We start from the raw sequence: 17,919 nt of genomic DNA, 5'->3' as shown, positions 1-17,919 counted from the left end.
TAAGGCCATGTCCAACCCGGAATTAAGGGACATGCTGCACCTCAAAAATCCAAATCCCATCGAGCTACATGCTCGAGAGACTTGAACCTCAGCACTGAAATAAATAGGACATGCTGGAGGGACAGATTCATAACCCAGAGGCTCCCTTCACTATGGAATAAAATCCCAGTCCAGGTTAGGCAGAGTCCCTCATTGACTCTCTTCAAGAGGAATCTTGATGAGTGGATGGGAGATCATAGGTTTACCCCGGGTATCACTTCTGTGTCACTGTTAGACAGAGGCACAGTATACTAACCTCAAAAAAGGGCATAGCAAAATTAATTTAAAATGGGTGGCGAAAGCCAAACATACTCTGGCTAGGCTTATAAATGCCCTAGGGCAGATAGCCTAGTATGAACCTATGAACCTATATGTACACAGACCTCACTACTGTACACACTACAAGAGAATGTCCAGGTTTTGTCCTCAAATATAAGGCCTACTATACATAACATGTCTAGCAGTCTGATATCTCACTGGCCTGTTATCAGGTATGATGTCAGTAAATAATGATGTACTGAACATATGCATCTCTTACTGCATAACATATGTACAAAGGTTGACAGACTTGTGGCTGGAGGCACAAACACATGGTCAGTATTGACATGTTGTTGTGGTAAACCCATACATTTACTGGTGTAACAGGGTTTGTTGGGACATATGTCTTCTGAGGGATATGAAGTCAGTAACTCACATGGATGTCACCAAGTACTGACTGCAATCCTCAGAGTATGCTACTGCATTTCTAAAGACAGGAAATGTGTGAGTAACACAACACATGTAAGACTCCAAACACTGGCCAGTCTGCAGATAGCCATACAAGTGAGAGTTTCCTCAACTACATAACACTGTCATGACAGGTATTAAATAATGTAGAATAGCCATATCCACACAAACCCTGTTAAACCAACATTACTTCAAATGTAGAAGAGCAATACTTACATTCTGTCCCCATGTCTGGAACATCCCCCTCCTGTTTATAGGCCTGTCTCCACAGTGTATATTGTAAGAGGTATATCCAACTACTCTCTGTGATGCTGTTTGTTAAACACCCACATGAAGTCCTGCTCACAGTGAAGGAAAAGGGCCAACACCCACATGAAGTGCTTAGTTATAAGAGTGTGTTTCCATGCAATTGACAATAGGAATGACACTACAGCTGTTCCACATGCAATTAGCTAGTGGGGACTGGAATTCGCGCACAGGCCATCAGCTGATCATGAGCATCACTTACAAAACTCAAGCTGCTGCCTAAGCAAAGCAGGTGTACTTTTACACATCCACCAGAGAGGGAGTGAAAGAGAGACAGACAGAGACAAAGTAAGAAAGGAAGAGAGTAGGAGAGTAAAAGCCAAGCATGTTTGTGTTTGATCCATGGGTGGGGAGTGGTATCTGGGCATTATGACAGTTGCCTATATTGTGTACTAATCCAGACTGTCACATGGTAATTGCACATGGCTGTAGACATTTATGGCTGAGGATTGTCGACAACAATCTCTGCAATGTTTGGAAAATGTTGGCCTTATAATGTTGACAATAGGACATGTAGCTCCTCAGTATGATGATGAGGCAAAACCCACACTGCAATGAATCCTGTCATTACACAATCACCCCAACACCTACACAGGACAATGATAACACACACAGAAAGACACACTTACCAGTATGGAGTTTCAAACCCCTACCTGACTATGTAGTGCTATTACATTATTATACAGTTATTGCACACGCCACAGAGCTTACATGTTAAAGAAAGGTATATTTGAAGGTGAGTGACATCAGCAACAGTGATAAAGGAGGGATAAGGGAAGTGTACTACATGTGACTGTCCACAAAAGCAGGTGTCAAGGAAGACACAACCACACTCTCTCAGGGACTCACATACATTATCACAGTTGGCAGTATCAGAATTAGAACTCCTACCTAACTAGTTTGCTACAGTACAGTAGTACGCAGTTATCACATGCGCCATAGGGCTTATCAGGCTGATATACAGCCAAAGGGTTATTTCAAGGTGACTGACACCAGCAGGCGTGCTATAGTAGGGCAATGGGAGGTGTAGTGAGTGTGAATGGCTTCAAAATCATTAATCTCCACACACACACACACACACACACACACACACACACACACACACACACACACACACTTGCCAGTACTGACATGCATGGGTTCATTGCTTCACAGGTGTGTAGTAGTTGACTGTGCCAGAAGGCTGTACAAGGCTAGGCAAAGGGAATACCTTGGCATCAGGCTACATGACAATGGTCTCCAGTGTGGCTCAGGGGGTGTAGTCCCTGGATTGGCCCACACAGGTGGGTATTATATTCACCATCCACTCATCTGGGTTACTATTTGTGGGTGGCCAGTGCTGTGCAGTGCTTGCCATGTATGTGATCTATATTCCATAACATGGGCAGTGTCTGGGTTGTGCACATGTCCCACATGCATGTTCTGTGACATGTGGAAATGTACTTGGGGTCTCTGGGGCATGTTGTGTGGACAGATTGTTATAATCTGATGTGGCATTCCTGACCTCATGTGGTGAGACCTGGCTATGGAACTAAGTTTGTGGCTGCACCTACATTGACAGCATGATACAGGTATTCAGTGGAGTTAGTGGCATCTGTCAATACAGGGCATGTGTATAAGGCATGGTATTCCCTTTGTGGGTTACATTTGCAGACTCTACAGTTGTTGCAATTGTCCAGTGGGGAACATAGCAAAGGACCACTGTAAGCATTTATTTGCCTATTTAGGGATGTAACAAGTTGCCATGTCCTTTGACTTGCTGGATAACACACACTCAGTCAGGAGATGTTACACATCACAGTACATTCTGATGTCAGTGGCAGTGCTGTGGTCAACAGGCATGTAGTCCACTAAAATCACACCGTGGTTACTATCTGTGGGCAATATGCAGGGAACTACCAATATAGTGGTTGTTGCCTAGCCAAGTGTGTTTGTGTATGAGACATGGGTGGAGAGTATTCTTTGAGTTATACAAGGATTGCCTATTTTGTTCACCAATCCATAATGTCACATGTAGGGCTATGGATTGTCTACACCAGCCTCTCTGCTGTTTGACATTTGTTGTCCTTGTAAGGTGGACATTGTGACATATAGTAGGTCCTCAATATAATAATTTAGCAAAACCTGCCCCACAATGCATCCTGTCATTACACAACCACAGCAACCTCCACACAGGATACTGATGACAGACACACACACCAGTACTGAGATTCAAACCCCTACCTATCTAGGTATTGCTACTAGAGTGTACCACATTTGTCGCATGCACCACAGAGCTTATTGGATGTATGTTGTCCCAAGGTACTTCTAAGGTGAGGAACATCACCAGCCCTTTTAAATACCAGCATTGGGTGATGTAGTGGTTGAGAGATCCCAAAAATAATTTTACCCTAATTACACATTTACATTTGCCTGGGGTGAGGTTCAAACCTCTATCTAACAACCTTTACAAACCATTATGGTACACATTTACCACATGCACCACTGATCTGACATGGTTTAGCCTTCACAACAGATACTTGTAAGGTGGATGATATCTGCAGGACTGCTAACGTCTGGCTCTGAGATGTGTACTGGCTGAAATTGGGGGACAAAATCATTGAGGTACACACACAAACACTTGCCGCAGATGAGATTCAAACCCATAGCTGTGTAGTTACTGCTACTACATTGTTCCACATTTATGGCATGCACCACAGAGCTTATGGTGCTAGCCCTTCTCCAAAGGTGTATTTCAAGGTAGATGTCATCAGTAGGCTTGCTAAAGTAGGGCAATGGGAGGTGTAGTGACTGTGAATGGCCTCAAAAGCATTACTCTGTATACACACACACACACACACACACACACACACACACACACACACACACACACAATTTCCATGTTTGAGATAAGAAACCCTACCTAACTAGTATGTTATACTATAGCATTACACAGTTATCACACGTGCCACAGAGCTTATAGGGCTAGCCCTTCTCAAAATGGGTATTTCAAGGTGAATGACATCAGTAGGCTTGCTAAAGTAGGGCAATGGGAGGTGTAGTATCTGTGAATGGCCTCAAAATCATTGATCCCTACACACACAAACACACACACACACAGTTTCACAGTTGCCATGTCTGGGATTAGACCTCCTACCTAACTAGTATGTCACGCTCTAGCATTACACAGTTATGGCACATGCCACAGAGCTTAAAGGGATGATTCTTGTCCAAAGGGGTATTTCAAGGTGATTGACAGCAGGCTAGCTAAACTAGGACAATGGGGAGTGCAGTGTGTGTGTGAATGGGCCACAAACCATTCCTCTGGAAACACACACACAACACTCAGTCACACACAACTTTACATTTGACAGGACTGTGTATATAAATGCTAGATGAATAATGACTTGTACTGTCATATTACACAGTTATCACAAGCACCACAGACACTATAGTGCTGAGGGCTACCAGAAGCAAATGTCTACAGTGATAGACATTGGCATATCATATGATATTGGCCAATTGGATGTGTGGTGGGTGGGACAGGCCTCATGATGGGAAGCTGTTTGTCACTGTCTGTCTCTCCTTCCCCACATCTCTGTTTGTGTATGTTTGACCTATTATAGTGTGTTGTCCTTGGATATTTGTGTGCATTCCTATCTGATGTGGGTGCAAAGCATGACTGGTGTGCAATGTGGTGTGTGTGGTGTGTGTGCACAGAAATCTGTGACTGACAGATATGTATAGTCCACTGTTGTTGCCAGACATGGGCTTCATTTCTGTAAGTGTGAGAGCATGCCCATTATGACCCTTCTGTATTTTGTTGTCAGACATGGGCTTCATTTCTCTAAGTGTGGGAGCATGCCCAGTATAACTTTCTGTACTGGATGTGTGAATCCATTCCAGGTAGGCTGTACTCCAGTGCAGGAATTTGTGTTCTACACCTACAGCTAGCAACCTGTTCTGCAGGATATCTGTAGATAGGTTGACAATATGTAGTCACCATGGGCAAAGGATAGTAGGATACTGTAACTAATCATGTCTGTGCTGCTTGTGCTACATGGTTTTGGTGTTAGCAGACATATTCAGACATATGTACTGTTTTACACTGTGATGTATTATGTCATCAACTACTGACAGATATACTTATTTGCTCACAGTAATTTGCTGGGGAATACAAGATGAATGAAGCTGTGTCCAGTATTGTGGTCTGCAACCTACATATTCTTGCACACTTATGCCATTCTGGAGGGGGAGCTGCAGACACTTGCTGATGGGTCTGTGTAAATGGTCCAACACCTACTGTGTTGGCTGAGGATCCCCTGCTTGCACATCTATCGACATGATAGAATGGCCATATCTTGCTGTGGCCATACCTCACAGCTGTACAGATTCACACAGGTTACCCAGAGCCAGGGCTCATATATCTGGTCAGTTCCCCTTCACACTGTGGATTACAAGCAGGTTTGTAGCCACCCATTCCTGAGTTTGAAGGCAGGGATAGTACGGCAAACATCAGAGTTTCAGACTTCACACACTCCATGGTGTCCATGCTTCTACCCCCCTCTTTTATTCACTCCTCTTCCTAACATTATGCAAGCAATATCTGATAAGTATCCCTATAGTTATCCCTTCATCCCAGCGGTACTTAGGGGTTGGTCCACAGTTCATGCAGTAGGACATGGTGGGCATGCTACTGGGATTTGTTGACATGGCCTTGCATTTGTGTTCTGTGGACTGTGTTATGTCATTATTTGGGACTCCATGAGATAACATACAATGGCAGTATGGGTGAGGCACAGGCCTTTGACAGAGGACTGTAGGGCATTTGGTAGTGATGCAGGCCATCTGTAGCAGGCCAGTGCATTCTGTCACTCCTACAGTCCCAGGCTGCAAGCCACTGGATTCCCCTGGAGAGACAGGGTTGGTGTGCAAGGTATTAATGGCAATAGTTTCTGTCCTTATTAATCCATTGGTGTGGATGCTGGCAGGGTGCTGCTTACAGCTAGGGACACACCTGCATGGGACACCTCTTCAGCATGCTGCATTCTGTGGGTATTCTCATACAGAAGTGGGGGTTCATACTGTACTCATTCCCAACATCAGGGATATGACTTGTGATGAAGCTGTGGCTGATGGTGGGGTGGGCTGAGTGCATGCGTGCTATGGAAGCTTCTTGCAGCTGACTCACAGATATACGGGTGGCATCTCCCTTATTCTGGCTTGTGCGTGGACATCAGCAGTTTCTCAGTACTTCATAACTGTGCCTTTTGTGGTCTGCCAGTGTTTGGCCATAATACATCAGTATTCCATACTACACAGACAACTAATGTGCTGCTAACCTGTATGTACAATTCCAAAGGTGTGTCCATTTGACACTTACATTTTTTATACTCTGCCTAGGGTACTTCCACCTGTATACTGTGTGTATGTCTGGGCCCACCTTCATGCCATGTCCATCTTTCAGATGGTGACAGATATTACATCCGAACAATTAGTATGGATTACTCCTGGGTTGGGTCTTGCTGAGATGCATTGTGTTTGGCACTGCAGTTGTTGGAACTTGGCCCTGTCATCAACAGTACTGGCCACAGGCCACCGGGACACAACCGTCCATGCATACATGCTGACCACTTCCACACAATATACAACACACAACAACCTAACACACAGAGCCCTGCATAGTGTACACATGCAACAATCTATCCCGCTAATTTGGTCAGCTCAGGTAATCTGTGCTCCACTGTTATTATACCCACATGTACATGTTACTACATTTCTACATAGGATGGGGAGGGCACACCTGACAACTGTAAACATTTGCTTTGACTGTACTGGTATTTCAGGTACTCCATTGGCTTCCATTTTATTCTGTATTCTGACCTATTATGCAGACTAGAGGAATATCAGTGTAGTACAGATTTTAGGTTTTATTGACCTACATTTCAGTTTCAGACTTCTTACCCTTCAGAACTAACATCCAACTGCCTGACCTGTTGTAGTCTGTCTGTGTAGGTCTGGAGGGGGACTGTTCTCCATTACAATCAATCAGAGGCCTTAGCACAGCCTTTCTTTGTGGTCATCTACACCTGTCCTGCTGGCTGAGACTGCTGTTGGGTATGTAAGCCTCACTGACATGCATGTGTGTATCATATGGACACACATTTAGCCCACCACATGTCCTGCAATGGGATTTGTCACCTTGTCTAGTACTGCCTACTATGTTGACACCAGCATTTGTTATGGATTTCATGCTGCCCATATAGGTGTCTACTGTGTGCTGCCATCCCATTCAGCCACCCAATTCCCTTGCATGCTCACATTCGTACGATAGATACAAGTAGCAGAATATACTACTCCATTCAACAATTGATAGGGAGAGTGACTTGCTTTATGGCTGTGCCAGTACTGAGGATGGTGCTGGAGGGCTGACTATGTCAGATGCACATAGTACACTCCCTATACATGGTTAAGCACAGGTCATGTAATGTTTGGTATCCCTTTTACTGCATGCGTGAGTCAGAGAGAGGTGTCATTCCCTGGGTTCCTACCATGTCAGTGTATGTGCTATGCGTTGCCTCTTTGCCAAAGCCTGGGCATACTAGGCATGCCTCCTTCTGCCTACAGGGCCAGGCTCAGGTTGTTCCTCCTCTGAGTCAGTCTGTGCATTTGCTGGCCTTGGCAATGGTGGGGGGCTGTGTGGCCCTGCCTCGTGCTGTTCCTGCTGCAGCTGTTTCAACAGGATCTTATTGTGTAGCATGGCACATAGAATGAAAATTTGGGTACATGTAGCTGGAGAGTACTGAAAGGCTCCACTGGATGTGTCCAGACACCGGAACTGTGACTTGAGCATCTTTAACACACATTCTATTATGATTCTGGTTTGTGTGTGTGTGCCTCATTATGGAGTTCTTGTTCAGGTGTGTGTGCATTTCTGATGGGTGTCATCAGCCAGAGCTCTAGTGCGTAACCAGCATCCCATACTAGGTGGCCATATGGGACGTCCCCACTGGCAAATCTCTGGTACAGCTGCGTCATATGCCAGATGTGGGAGTCATGATAGCTTCCAGGGCTGCCAGCACACACATTCATTATAATGCCCTAGGCATTGCACATGACCTGGCAGTTGATGGAGGGGAAGCCCTTGCAGTTTATGCAGACCCTACCTTGCTCGCCGGGTAGTGCTTTGATGTGTATGTGCGTACAGTCTATAGCACACACTACCACAGAGTATTCTGCTATTTGGTGGAAGAGATGCATATTGCTGGTCAACGCCTCATGGGTGTTGAAGAAATATATGTGCTCACTGGCATGTGCTGACATGGCATCCAGGAACTGGTGGAGTACCCCTGGATGCTGATGTCTGTGAGATCCCCATGATATCCCCAGTTGGCCTTTGGAAGGTACCTGTGGCTAGTATTCTTAAGCCTGCACATACCTTGGTATCCACTGGGATGGGTTCACCTCTGTTGGTTCTGTGTGTGAGGCATGGCCAGAACAGCTCAACAATTTGCTGTAGGAGGTCCCGGTCCACCCTATAGTGCTCCACTATCTCCAGCTCATGTAGCTCCTGGTAGGTTACCCTGGGTCTGTACACTCTACTCCTTCTCCTCACTGTGGGTTGGTCATCAGCATTCTCATCCTCACCACCCTCAGCCTCTTCCACATATTGATTTATGAGAGCAAAAGCAGTCCCTATCATTTTGTTGGATTTGTTAGGTAAAATTTCCCCGTTTGTGTACACCAGTGGTGTAGAGTTTGTGGGAAAAACCAGAGTGAAAGGTGTTTGCATAGTTTATAGCAGTGTGCTGAGCTGGGCTGTAATTGGCTGATTATGATACATTTCACCTGCCAGCTATGCTAGTTCTCCTTGATTACCTTCCTACTGCCATTGCCTTCCTGTTTAACCCTCGAGGAGCGCCACACAAACCCAGTGCTCAGATGTGAACAAGCTGCTATTTCCTGGTGTGTGCTCTTTTGTTTTTTTAAACCTGGTGCACAGCGCGCACACCTGTTTAGGCATTGTAAATACTGTTAGGCAGTTTCAGACACACTCCTTCCTTAACTGTGCTTAGAGAAGGGGAAACATGGGCCACTGTGCTCCAATAAATTTACAGTAGTCATGACACTCCCCCCTCATGATGTCATTTAGCTCTTAAGCATAGACCATGGTGTTATTGCACCTACATGGTTGGGTGCAAGCTAGCACTGAGGGGAAATCTGTGATTCAGTATTATACCATGACCCCCCCCCCAAAACGTGCACGCTGATTGGCCAGCGTGCACATTGTAAATCGAGTTATACTAATGGAAAAAGGTCAGGTCGCCCGGACTTTTTTCCATTAGTATAACTCTACTAAACTGTCTGCTATGTTAAATGGGTTTAACATAGCGAGACACCTTTAAAATAAGCAACGGAGATCTCTGTTGCTTATTTTAAAGCTGTCTCGCTATGCTAAACCCATTTAACATAGCGAGACAGTGTTTTAAAAAAAAAAGCAACGGAGAAAGCAAGATCTCCGTTGCTTTTTTTTACTGTTTCGCTATGTTAAATGGGTTTAACATAGCGAGACAGTTTTAAAATAAGCAACGGACATCTCCTTTGCTTATTTTAAAGCTGTCTCACTATGTTAAACCCATTTAACATAGCAAAACAGTAAAAAAAAAAGCAACGGAGATCTTGCTTTCTCCGTTTTTGCTCAACTCTGATGTACTGCGCAGGCGCACAGTACATCAGAACTGCCGCAGATGCCAGACATCTGCAGAAGGGCAGTAAACAGGCATTATACTATGCCATTATTTAAGAAAAGTAATAGTTTATTTTCTTAAATAATGTCATGGTATAATAGCAATAACCCACTTCTGGTGGGTAATGCTGTATTTACCACGGTTGGCTTAGTTTGACCGGGCTTCGCCTGACCAAACCACGCCAACCGTGGGTAAATCCAGCATTACCCACACCCAGGCGTGGGTTATTGCTATATCATTCCCCTCATTTGCATAGAACTGACTGCTAATGCATGGTTACAAAACCGACACTCATCCTTCCCCCTTAGCAACCACTATTCTGCGGTCTTGTTGTGTTATGCATGCCGTTGACTATTATGGCAAAATAATGATTTTGGTTTAAAAGCTTATTTCCAGCTTTTTTTCTTACTTTTGGGCCGATCCTGTTTGTGCACCACTGCTCTACACTTAAACGGCCGAAATTGGCCAAAAAAAAAAAAGTTATTTTTTATAATTTTGAAACTAGTTTTCATGCCTATGGCCATATATTTGCCCACTGACATGCCTAACCCTTATAATACATGCTTTTTTATGAGCTATCATGCCTCTGTTTTGTAGTTTGCAGAAATGCATTCAGCTACTGGCTGAATGCATTTCTGCAGCCTACACTATTCACTCAGAGCCACCAAATGAGAGAACAAGTCGCTGGAAGTAATTTATTCAGTCTGAACAACACACAAAATTAACGCTGCTTGTATTACTTGACATTTTCATTAAAAAACGTCAGCAGATACAGAATAAAATGCCCGCACATAATTTAAATAATAAAAGCACAATCAAGAACAAAATGCTATTGGACCATATGTGTTTTTATATTAACTTGTGAACCTTATTGGTGAGAGTACATTGATTAATTTTTGGTTGGTCAAGTAGCATTTTGTTCTTGATTGTGCTTTTATTATTTAACACTCTCCATATTGACAAAAAAACAAAACAAAACCAAGAAACGACCAAGGACCAACACCAAAAACTAGTAGTGCACTATCAACCACAAACGACAGAATTTGACCTAGGTTTCGTCTTTAATCCAGACTTCTTCAGAACAAACATAAATTGAACCATACCCTTCCATTTTATAAAGTACATACTTAATTGTATAATAAATTTAAACAGTCAATCACTTCCACTCCATTTTAAAGCAGCAACACACAAGTAATACATACAAAAAAACTGTTGGATTTATTACAAAAAAAGAAAAACAAATATAAAACTTATTCAAAAACACACATTAAAAGACTGACCACGTAACACTTGAAATATATGAATATATAAAATCATACAATTAAAAAAAACTTAAATATTCATGTTAGAAATAAAAAATATGTATATGTTTGTAAAAAAAAAAATATATATATATATATATATAATGAAAAAAATATATATATATACGTTACATGTGATATGAGGCTAAAAACCAAAAATGTTCTTCAGCCTTAAAATCGGGGCTATACTAATATGGTCATTAAGACCAAGGTAAACAGTGGCATTCAACCTTAACTGCCATTTAGTTTCACACACGTCCAGATGGACATCAAGCACTGAACCCTGCACATCCTTATCAATTTTTTGAATGCCACAAAATTTTAATTCATGCCCATTATGAAATTCAATGTGTCTATAAAGGGCATTTGTCTTTCTCATATGTCTGATGTCCAAAATGTGTTCATTAATTCTGTCCCTAAAAGCCCTACTCGTTTTTCCAACGTAAAAGGCTGGACATTGGCAACACTTAGCCAAATAAACCAGATTTTTTGTGAAACAATCAAAATGACCATACAATCTAATGTAAACCACCCCACCTGCAATTGAGGGTCAGTACACTGAATGTGGTGACACACACTGCATCTCCCACATTTAAAATTACCAACTCTCCTACTATTAGAAGTTGCTATGGCTTGACTACCCTTTTCTAACATCTGCTTAAAAGATTTCCCTTTTCTAAACACACATTTGGGAACATTAAGCTTCTCCCATACTACATTATCAAGTCGTAACAGTTTCCAATTACTCAAAACAATATTCCTAATGTTAATGGCATCAAAGGAATAAGTGGTGATAAAATAGATGTCAGAAAAAATCTTTCCATCTAAGGGTACATTACAAGCATTTTGCACACATCCAATACTGTTTACCCCATTATTTAAACTCACAGGACTAAATTTTCTCCTTTCAATCAATAAAGGCCAATAAACACCTTTAACTCTCTTCTTCTTTACCTCATCAGCGATAGCAAGACACATCTCAGCTGGATACCCCCTCTTAATAAACATGTCACTAATTAACTCAATCTCCATTAAAAAATCGAGATCATCACTGACCATTCTAGCGGCCCTGACCATCTGACCCTTGATGATTGCTTTTTTCTGGTGGGCAGGGTGCCAACTAGAGTAACAAAGATAGGAATTCGAAAAGGTAGGTTTTCTATAAATATTAGACTTCAAAACACATTTTTCTGGATCAATTTTTAGACTAACATCCAAATAGGTTATGTCCTGGGCACTATAAGTGTGGGTAAACTTCAAAAAATACACTGTATTATTGATATATTCAATAAAAACCTTTAATCCTTCCACACTACCATCCCACACAATAAATAAATCATCCAAAAAACGGGTGTAGAACCGAATATAAAAATAGAAGCTACTGGAAAAGATGAATTCCTGCTCCCAATATGCCATAATAAAATTGGCATAAACGGGGGCACATGCGGCCCCCATAGCTACACCCGTGATTTGCTTGAAATAATGCCCTTCAAAAAATGTAATTATTGTCTAAAACTACTTCCATTAGGGATATAAATGTATTAATACGGTCCTGGCTATATAACTGAGTTTTAACAAGTTGAGACTCTAACCAATCTAAACCAAAATTATTAGGAATAACAGAAAACAAATTACCGAAAATACTACTAATCACAGGATATTCATTTTTAAGAAAGAAGTATTCAGACTCATCAATTTGTCCTTGCATTAGTAAATCTTCAGTTAGAAGGTCCACCTTAGAATAAGCAATATTATACCATGCGAACATCGCAAACCTGACAAACGTGCATGCTGATTGGCTAATCCAACCAGCATGCACATAGTAAATCCTACAAGAAACAACGCAAAAAGTCCGGTCGCTAAATATCATGCGGCGACAGCAAATAAACAGTAAAGTAAAGTAAATCTAATACCCAAAACACACAACAATTTAATGAAAACACAGAAAACTAACCAATTTCCATACTACACTCCTCATTCCCTCACCTCGAACACTAAAAAAATAAAAAGTCATGCAGTCGCAAATACATCACACACACACTACATAACCACCACTTATAACACAATAAAACCAAGCATTCTCATAAAACCATTCACTTACCTATATTCCCTACAATACCTATACACAGACAACTCCAAAAATGTACATACTAAAAACACACCACACATCCCTCAAAGTCAAAACACACACCATACCGAGCGTCCACATCAGCATACATCTAATAAAAGCATACAACACCACCATCTAGTGACCAAATAGTAAAAGTACATATTTTAAAAAAATTTATACAAATTAAAACTACACCACATTTCAACATGCCTATAACTACTAAAACATAACTACACGTTATAAACTTCTACACTGCTTAAACTATATTATACCAAGCACCACCTAGCCCTTTCCTAACATTTCCTGAAAAACTAAAAAATAACATGCATTTAAATTAAAACAGAAATAAACAATAAACACAAACTGAAAGTGTGGACTATTTTATCTCACAAAAAGTGGAAGAATACAAAAAAAAGCAAACAAAAACATAAATAACAACAATACAAACATAATACAAAACAAACTAACACCATGGTATAATAGCAATAACCCATGCCTGGGTGTGGGTAATGCTGGATTTACCCACGGTTGTCTTTGTTTGGTCCCTCGGGCTTCGCCCTTGGGACCAAACCACGCCAACCGTGGGTAAATCCAGCATTACCCACACCCAGGCATGGGTTATTGCTATATTGACTTGATTTAAACTACTTTCCTCATAGCCATCACCATTCAACATAGTCAACATATGATCAAAATAATCATTCCTATCCATTACAACTGTCCCACTACCCTTATCGGGTATCATGATTCGAATAGATCTATCATTAATTAAGTCACTTAACAGGACAGATTCGTCCTTAGTTAAATTATTAACCTCTTCAAACATTCTGCCTCTACTTCTCACATTCCTTTGACTCATATATTCCCTAATTTCCAACTCGCATATTTTTTCAAAAAGTCCTACCGGTCAAAAGACAAAGAATTGGTATCAAAAGTGCCGCCATCATTTTCAGGCTTAATAACCTCACCTTCACTATATACATTATTGCCTTCAAACCCATCATTGACTCCACCTTGAATACACACCGTATTACTAACCACATTAACAATCTGTACATCAATACAATTTTCATCAATTTCATAATTAGTTTAATACATTCTATAAGCCTGAAAATGATGGCGGCACTTTTGTTACCAATTTTTTGTCTTTTGACCGGTTGGTTGATTATGATCAAGAAGGGACTATTATAGATTTAAGTTTGTACCCATTGCCTGAATTTTGTTTTGGAACAAATGATTTAATTGAGCAAGTGGGTGGGTCCTTTGATTCATCAAATTATTCCGAAGGTTATGGTGAACAGTTAACTCAGTTAATCGGAATTATTGAAGGACAGCCAGTGCTTGATAATTTAAATTCCATTAGTGGGCCGGTAATTGTATGTAATAGTCATGGGGACTATAAGGTATATAATTATTTGAGTAAGATCATAAGTAAAGGGCATGCTGAATTATTATCTAAAGGGCTTACTTTTGTACCCCTGACAAGGGGTAATTTATGTGAAATACTGATTGACCTAAAGCTACTAACCACGAAAATGAATTTGAAGTTAATGTTTCAGGATCCTATGGTTGGTAGAAGTGAATTATTAAGGAAACCTAGTAAGTATGTCCCCCCCACTAATAGTATCATAGGACTTTTTGAAAAAATATGCGAGTTGGAAATTAGGGAATATATGAGTCAAAGGAATGTGAGAAGTAGAGGCAGAATGTTTGAAGAGGTTAATAATTTAACTAAGGACAAATCTGTCCTGTTAAGTGACTTAATTAATGATAGATCTATTCGAATTATGAAACCCGATAAGGGTAGTGGGACAGTTGTAATGGATAGGAATGATTATTTTGATCATATGTTGACTATGTTGAATGGTGATGGCTATGAGGAAAGTAGTTTAAATCAAGTCAATATTGCTTATTCTAAGGTGGACCTTCTAATTGAAGAGTTACTAATGCAAGGACAAATTGATGAGTCTGAATACTTCTTTCTTAAAAATGAATATCCTGTGGTTAGTAGTATTTTCGGTATCCCGAAAATACATAAGGGCTTAGAGGATGTAAAATTTAGGCCCATTGTTGATGGTAAGCATAGCAAGACATGCTTCATAAGTACATTTTTAGATTTCCAGTTGCAAAAAGGGATAAAAGTTTTTAATTACATCACCAAGGATTCTTGGGATTTCTTGGAGAAATTAAAGATGGTGGAGATTAATAATAATACTATTTTGGCCACAATTGATGTAGTCAATTTGTTTTCTGTTATTCCTAATAATTTTGGTTTAGATTGGTTAGAGTCTCAACTTGTTAAAACTCAGTTATATAGCCAGGACCGTATTAATACATTTATATCCCTAATGGAAGTAGTTTTAGACAATAATTACATTTTTTTGAAGGGTATTATTTCAAGCAAATCACGGGTGTAGCTATGGGGGCCGCATGTGCCCCCATTTATGCCAATTTTATTATGGCATATTGGGAGCAGGAATTCATCTTTTCCAGTACCTTCTATTCTTATATTCAGTTCTACACCAGTTTTTTGGATGATGTATTTATTGTGTGGGATGGTAGTATGGAAGGATTAAAGGTTTTTATTGAATATATCAACAATACAGTGTATTTTTTGAAGTTTACCCACACTTATAGTGCCCAGGACATAACCTATTTGGATGTTAGTCTAAAAATTGATCCAGAAAAATGTGTTTTGAAGTCTAATATTTATAGGAACCCTACCTTTTCGAATTCCTATCTTTGTTACTCTAGTTGGCACCCTGCCCACCAGAAAAAAAGCAATCATCAAGGGTCAGATGGTCAGGGCCGCTAGAATGGTCAGTGATGATCTCGATTTTTTAATGGAGATTGAGTTAATTAGTGACATGTTTATTAAGAGGGAGTATCCAGCTGAGATGTGTCTTGCTATCGCTGATGAGGTAAAGAACAAGAGAGTTAAAGGTGTTTATTGGCCTTTATTGATTGAAAGGACAAAATTTAGTCCTGTGAGCTTAAATAATGGGGTAAACAGTATTGGATGTGTGCAAAATGCTTGTAATGTACCCTTAGACGGAAAGATTTTTTCTGACATCTATTTTATCACCACTTATTCCTTTGATGCCATTAACATTAGGAATATTGTTTTGAGTAATTGGAAACTGTTACGACTTGATAATGTAGTATGGGAGAAGCTTAATGTTCCCAAATGTGTGTTTAGAAAAGGGAAATCTTTTAAGCAGATGTTAGAAAAGGGTAGTCAAGCCATAGCAACTTCTAATAGTAGGAGAGTTGGTAATTTTAAATGTGGGAGATCCAGTGTGTGTCACCACATTCAGTGTACTGACCCTCAATTGCAGGTTTACATTAGATTATATGGTCATTTTGATTGTTCACAAAAAATCTGGTTTATTTGGCTAAGTGTTGCCAATGTCCAGCCTTTTATGTTGGAAAAACGAGTAGGGCTTTTAGGGACAGAATTAATGAACACATTTTGGACATCAGACATATGAGAAAGACAAATGCCCTTTATAGACACATTGAATTTCATAATGGGCATGAATTAAAATTTTGTGGCATTCAAAAAATTGATAAGGATGTGCAGGGCTCAGTGCTTGATGTCCATCTGGACGTGTGTGAAACTAAATGGCAGTTAAGGTTGAATGCCACTGTTTACCCTGGTCTTAATGACCATATTAGTATAGCCCCGATTTTAAGGCTGAAGCACATTTTTGGTTTTTAGCCTCATATCACATGTAACATATATATATATATATTTTTTTTTCATTTTATATATATATATATATATATATATATATATATATATTTTACAAATATATACATATTTTTTATTTCTAACATGAATATTTAAGTTTGTTTTTAATTGTATGATTTTATATATTCATATATTTCAAGTGTTACGTGGTCAGTCTTTTAATGTGTGTTTTTGAATAAGTTTTATATTTGTTTTTTTCTTTTTTTGTAATAAATCCAACAGTTTTTTTGTATGTATTACTTGTGTGTTGCTGCTTTAAAATGGAGTGGAAGTGATTGACTGTTTAATTAAATTTATTATACAATTAAGTATGTACATTATAAAATGGAAGGGTGTGGTTCATTTTATGTTTGTTCTGAAGAAGTCTGGATTAAAGACGAAACCTAGGTCAAATTCTGTCGTTTGTGGTTGATAGTGCACTACTAATTTTTGGTGTTGGTCCTTGGTCGTTTCTTGCTTTTATTATTTAAATCATGTGCGGGCATTTTATTCTGTATCTGATGAAGTTTTTTAACGAAAACGCCAAGTAGCACAAGCAGTGTTAATTTTGTGTGTTGTTCAGACTGAATAAATTACTTCCAGTGACTTGGTCTCTCATTCGGTGGCTCTGAGTGAATTGTGGTTTGGTTTACAATCCTAATTTTACTGCCATCCTTTTTTTGTGGTTATCAGCCTACACTATTCCTACAAGGACACCTGCCTGCTTCCTGGATCACTAATTCACCTCATTTGCATGGTTTTCACCAGCAAATGAGGTAATTAGAATACAGGGGCTGTGTCCATGCAGGAATACTGCAGGAGCGCTCGTGCACATCCCGGGAGCTCATTCCTGGATCGCACGTCAGCCATATTGCCTGCAGCAGCTCTTGCACTATTCTTGCACACTGTGCAGAGCTTGCTGAATCCTGGGGAGTATCCCTTATACATATACTAGATGATAGATGGTACTTCAGTTAG

The sequence above is a fragment of the Protopterus annectens genome, chromosome 10.part0 (genome assembly GCF_019279795.1).
Source record: "Protopterus annectens isolate FY-2018-M chromosome 10.part0, PAN1.0, whole genome shotgun sequence".
Lineage (NCBI taxonomy): Eukaryota > Metazoa > Chordata > Ceratodontiformes > Protopteridae > Protopterus > Protopterus annectens.
Note: the sequence above shows the minus strand (reverse complement) of the source record.